Here is a 6,417-nt window from a genome sequence, read left to right on the forward strand (position 1 = left end):
TTCGTCCCCCATCGCAACTGTGAGATATAGAAGATGGGAACTAGTAAGTGGGAGAATCGAGAATTTAAAAAAAGTTTGAAGAATCCTTGACAACATAAAGGGTAAATACTGATCTCTCTCTCTCTCTCTCTCTCAGTCCGTCTGTTTGTCTATCTATCTGTCTGTCTGTTTATCTATATGTAACTAACTATCCATCTCTTTTCCTCTCTTCTGCACTCTTTCAGTATCACTCACTCTTCTATTCTCCTTTTTGCATGACCCCTCCCCCCCCCTCTCTCTCTCTTAGCGTCTCCGATCCGCTTATTGTTGAAGAAAAATACCCATGTCTGGATGAGCGAGAGACACCTTTATCCCGTAAGGGGTTGCCAGAAACAAATCGCCTCCATGTCATCATATCCCTGCCATTTCGCTGCCCTCCCCCAAACTTACACCCCTTTCTCTCATATACGTCTCCTCTCCATCCCTCCATTTCAGCCTCGGACCCCCCATCCCTCTCCATCCCTCCACCTCACTCACATACACCCTCCCAGTTAGTCTATAACTCTCCACCCGCTCCACATGGCCAAACCATCTCACTGTACTTCGGCGTTTTTAAACAAGTTGAATAAAGTCTTAGGTTGTGGTCACATTTGCTCAAAAAAGAAAAAAAATGTGATTGGCAGGATGAAACGAGGCAGCGAGTTTGAGCGACTGCAATGCCCGAGACTGAACTTTTGACGGACCCCTGAACCTCGTTTCCTCTTGACAGTCACATATTCAGGACAAGTAGAGTGTATGGCCTCGAAGTGGACGGATGTGGAATTTGACTCTGTTATCTTGTTTATTATTATTATTATTATTATTATTATTATTATTTCATGGAGAGAACAGTCTTGTGGATTTCTTGCTTTTAGTTCCTTCTTCTTTGTATAAAAACAGTGTGGCAACATCCTTACAGACTACGTTCTGAGTTCATACCTGTCCTATTCCCGTCGGCAAGGACATCGTAATAACTTTTCGTAAGCGATTTCATGAACACTGCACATGACTGCACACTACGTTATGAACATTGCTCAGGACAGATACTTCAGATTGGATTAGTTACATATAGGGAGGTATTCTCGGACGGTTAGGAACACCGCTTCCTTAGCGATTTATTTTTGGATATGGCTGGTTAATATCCTTTTGGTACGTATTTATGCAGAGAATGGATATGTTGGAAGGATTCATTTAACACAGAAGACGATAATAAGATGTAATAAACAAAATAAATTGTTTAAGAAACGATGTTAGGGAACTTCCTTACAAGAACGTTCTCTTGGGAAAATCGTCTGGTAATAGCGAGAATAGAATCTAAAGTAGGACAGTATGGTGTAATAGACTAAATAAACTGCTTAGGAAAAGATGTTAGGGAGAATATATTGCGTCCTCGGGGTGAAGGTCTTTAATAGAATGATTTAACCCTTGAGTACGATGACTTCATATTAGTTACATTTCTGCTACCGATTTTATTCAGCTTAGGATCATTCCTTGCAACAGGGTCTATCTGTCTATCTATCTCTATCTGTCTATCTATCTATCCGTCCGTTTGTTTGTCTGTCTGTCTATTTATCTTTCTGTCTGTCTGTCTATCTATCTTCTCCCGTCCCTATCATTTTCATTTCCATCTCTTTCCTTTTTTCATTATTTCCCCCCCCCTTCCTCTCTCTCTCTCTCTCTCTCTCTCTCTCTCTCTCTCTCTCTCTCTCTCTCTCTCTCTCTCTCTCTCTCTCTCTCACTAAGATTAAAGTAAGTCAGTCTTGATTAGTTTAACCTAAGTTACACTCCCTCCTCCTCATTCTTTTTCATCCCCCCCTCTCTCTCTCTCTGTATGTATGTATGTATTTATTTATGTATGTATGTATGTATAAATGTACATGTGTATGTATGTATGTATGAATGTATGTATGTGTATGTATGTATGAATGTATGTATGTGTGTATGTATGTATGTATGTATGTGTGTAGTATGCAGGTGTATGTGTGTGTGTAATGCCTTTCTTAAGTGTATATTTACTATTCTTTACACACATACAATTCTCAAAACAATTCATCTTCTGTATGTTTTGAAGGAAGTCTATTTTTCTTGACTACTGTTTTAAGTTCAAGAGTGAGAGAAAGAGGTGGACTGAGAACACGATGGTGAGATGAAGTTTACATATTTGCTGGGACTGGGGGGAATACTTTAACAGCAACTAGGTCAGAGTGGAGAAAGATGGAAGAAGCCTGCATCATGACTCAGGCTATTGATGATGATGATGATGATGATAATGACTGTGATAATGTTGACAGAGAAGGCGATTAGTATAACAATAATGATGATGGGGATAGGGATGACTGTTATTGATGGTGATGATGATGATGACGATGATGTAAGTGATGGCCACTGTGATGATGATGATTTAAATGATTTGAATGATGATGATGATGATGATGATGACAGGAAAGGTGATTATGATGGTGATGGTAGTGGTAGGGTAGTGGGAGTGGTGATGATTAAGTTAATAATAAAGAGGCGAAAATAACGTATACCCTCTCGGATCTACATCTCAAGACAGACAACCTGGAACTCTCTACCACCTTCTTTTCCATTTTCTTTCTCGCAGATGACCAGCACATATATTTTTTATTCCTCTGCGAATCGGGACGTGAATCAGAGGAGTTGAGATGGAGTGGGCGGGGGGCTAGACATTCATGGACCCTTAGCAGTGTGAGAGGTGAGAAGGGGCGAAAAAGAAGGTGAGAAAGAAGTAATAGTGGTTGTAGTCCCGGTAGTGCAGTAGTAGTAGTAGTAGTAGTAGTAGAGTTAATAGTAGTAGTAGTAGTAGTAGTAGTAGTAGTAGTAGCTCTTCCTGTTGTTATTGTTATAACTGAAATGTGAACCCCATGGACTGCAGGCTGAAGTTACCTTCATCTTGCAGTTCACCATCTTCGTTTCGGGAATAGGGAAACATGAGGGACGCTTGCATTAGCCGGCAGAGGAGTCACCCAGTTGTATTTCTAAGGTATAAATGGTAACCGAAGGGATATACGGAATAATTCACGGCACACTGGGCTGGGGAGGTGGTGGCGGAGTGGATAGGGCAGCGGACCACAAGAACAATGCCTGGCTGGGGTGTCGAAAAGTGTGCTGATAAGAATTTAATAACAACAGCCTTTTACGATCGTCTTCAACATCCAAAGATATTGCATAAAGAAAAAGAAAACTAATATCAGCACACAAATTATGAATGAGACAGCCCTAGTGTGTATTGAATATGGACGGTGGGTATTAGCTCTAAAGTGGTGATATGTGTGAAGCTATAGGCATTTAGGAAGACTGCTGCGACTAAGGGAACGATTTGCTTAGTCTAGGTCCAGTTTCTCTCTCTCTCTCTCTCTCTCTCTCTCTCTCACACACACACACACACACACACACACACACACACGTCCACCTAACATTGTGTTTTTTCCTCTCACTCTATATAATGGTAAGAAAAAGAAGTAGAATGATGGAGAGACTGGATAGAAAGAATGAGACAGGAGAGAGAGGTAAGACAAAAGAGGAAGAATGATTAGAAGTAGAGAAATTAAAAAGGAATAAGAGAATAGAATGAGTGAGTAGGAGTAGAAAATAGAAGGCAGGAGAAAAAAAGGAGAGAATAGGAAGCTGAAAGAGAGTAAGAGAAGGAAGGAAGGAGAAGGAGAAGAAATAAGCTGCTAAAGGAAGGACGGAGTAGGAGAAAGAAGGAGGGAGTATGTGAAGGAGGAGAAGTAGAAGGAAAGGGTGAACGTGCACAAAAAGGAGGGTGATGGTAGAATGAGATAACAGACAAAGAATGAAGGAGGGAATATGGAAAGATAAGCAGACTGGGAGAAGGAAGTGAGGTAAGGTGAAGGAAAGAGAGGGTTGAAGGAAAATGAGATGATGGACAGAAAGGACGCAGAAGGAGAGAGGGAGCGGTAGGGCTGCCAAAGCGCTTACCAATCCCAGGAGAGGTAGGGAAGGAAGGAGTGAGAGAATGAAGCATGGAATAGGAGAAGCAAGACCAAGAAATAGAAATGAAATGGAAATGGAAGCCCCCCCCACACACACGAAGCACCCTTACATACACAAATCACCCATACATACACAAATCACCCACACACACGCACAATCACACACACACACACACACACACACTCACGCTCACATCCCTTTCACTTCCTCCCACCAATCATCTAATCTAGTTCAATCAGTTGCATTCACAAAGTTTCCTTTAAAGACTACTTAATTTACACACATACCCCAACATCCCACTCCACCCCACCCCAACCCCTCCCCTCAATCCACATACCTCTCCCCACCCCTCCACCACCCCCACAAGCATCAGTCAGTACCGTTTACAAGGTTTACCTGGGCAGACTTTAGGACTCACCAGGTCTAATGAATTTACACCTTTCCACTGGCCTACCTTCTTTCCCTGGCCTGCTGATCCATTGCATGACCCCCACTGACGCCCTAACTTACACCGATAATCCCACGTTCTTCTAAAAATCGTTTCACCTTTTCACTCTCTCATTCTTTCTGTGTGTGTGTGTGTGTGTGTGTGTGTGTGTGCTTCTATCTCTCTGTAAACATATCTTTCTATCCGTCTGTCTGTCTGTATATCTAATTATTCATCTCTTTCTCTCTCTCTCCTCCAGTCTCTCACTATCATTCTCACCCTTCTCCTCTTTCCCATTTCCCTTTCTACTTCTCCTCCTCTCTCTCTCTCTCTCTCTCTCTCTCTCTCTCTCTCTCTCCCAGGCGCCATGTAACTTGGAAGACGAATGGTGACTCCAGCTGCACTCCTGATAAGATTATTACTTGAAGAAAACGTTCGCCGTACAAAGAAACGTTGCCCTTACTAAGAAACGTTTACGAACTTTTAATCTTTTTAGTGGGGAGACTTTATTATTATAATTATTATTATTATTATTATTATAATTATCAAAGTTTTGTGCTGGGTATTGTTGTGCACGAGAGAGAGAGAGAGAGAGAGAGAGAGAGAGAGAGAGAGAGAGAGATATGACGACAAAGACAGGGAGAGTCACAGAGACCTAAACAGCGACCCAGACAGACATAGACAGAGAACGAGACAGAGACCTAGACACAGACCTAACTAGAAAGCATTCAGACAGCTGATGCCTCCGCCAATGTCACTGCAAGATCCGGATCCGGATCCGCCCCAAAATTTAATAAATTTTTTCTTGGACCATGGCCCACCCTTCCGTAAAATTTAATTGAAATTCATTGAGAACTTTTGGAGATATCGTGTGGACAAACAAACAAACAGACAAACATTCTTGAATACATAACCTCCTTCAACTTCGTTGGCGGAGGTAATGAGAGATCGAGACAGAGATAAGTGAGATGATAAAACTTAATGAGGGAATGACTAAAATCGTTGGAGATACGTCGAGAAAATTCAGAGACCGAGACAGAGACAGAGAGAAACCCAGAGACCAGGACAGAGACCGAGAGAGACCTTGATTCTAAGTAAAACAAGCAACGACCAACCAGAGGACACGGGTCTTAACTTGGCACGAGCTCCCTACTCCCTTTAACTCCGTCCCTTAAACTCCGTCCCTTTAGCTCCCTATCCCTTTAACAGCCCTGTCCCTTTAACTCTCTGACCCATGAACTCCCTATCCCTTTAACTCCTTACCTCTTTAATTCCCTACCTCTTTAACTCCATCCCTTTAACTCCCTATCCCTTTAACTTCTTCTCAGTTTAACTCCCCATCCCTTTCACTTTCCATCCCTTTAACTCTCCGTCTCCTTAACTCCCCGACCCTCTAACTCCGCCTCTTTAACTCCCTGGTCCTTTAACTCCGTCTCATAAACTCCCTGTCCACTTACTAAGCCTTAAACTCCCTATCCCTTTAAATCCCCATCCTTTTAACTCCCCATCCCTTTAACTCCATCCCTTTAATTTCTTGCCCCTTTAACTCCCTATCCCTTTAAATCCCCATTCTTTTAACTCCCCATCCCTTTAACTCCATCTCTTTAATTTTCTGTCCCTTTAACTCCCAATCCCTTTAACTCCCTGCATTAATTTTCTTAACTTGTGTTTAAGATTCTTATTCTCATCGGTCCAGGAAGCTCCCTAGCACCTATTCCTTAGTGACTTAATTTTGGATTTAATATCAATTTGTATGCTATTTGCACTGAGTATGGTAGTACTTGAATGATTTAAATGGCACAAAACAGTAAAGGGCAAAAAGCCAAATAAAATCGCTTAGGAGCTTGTATATTGGCTCTTGGTGGTCATGATTGTCAGGGCGCCTCAGTCAGCCTTGCGTAGGTTCGATCCCCACGAGGTGACTGGAGGTTTTGCGTTTGATATAGAGTGGTCAGAATATTGTGTTTCTCAGTCTTGTGTGTTGAGGAAACGGC

Source organism: Coenobita brevimanus, chromosome 116, assembly GCF_032717465.1.
Source record: "Coenobita brevimanus isolate Jiangsu-jjx chromosome 116, ASM3271746v2, whole genome shotgun sequence".
NCBI lineage: Eukaryota > Metazoa > Arthropoda > Malacostraca > Decapoda > Coenobitidae > Coenobita > Coenobita brevimanus.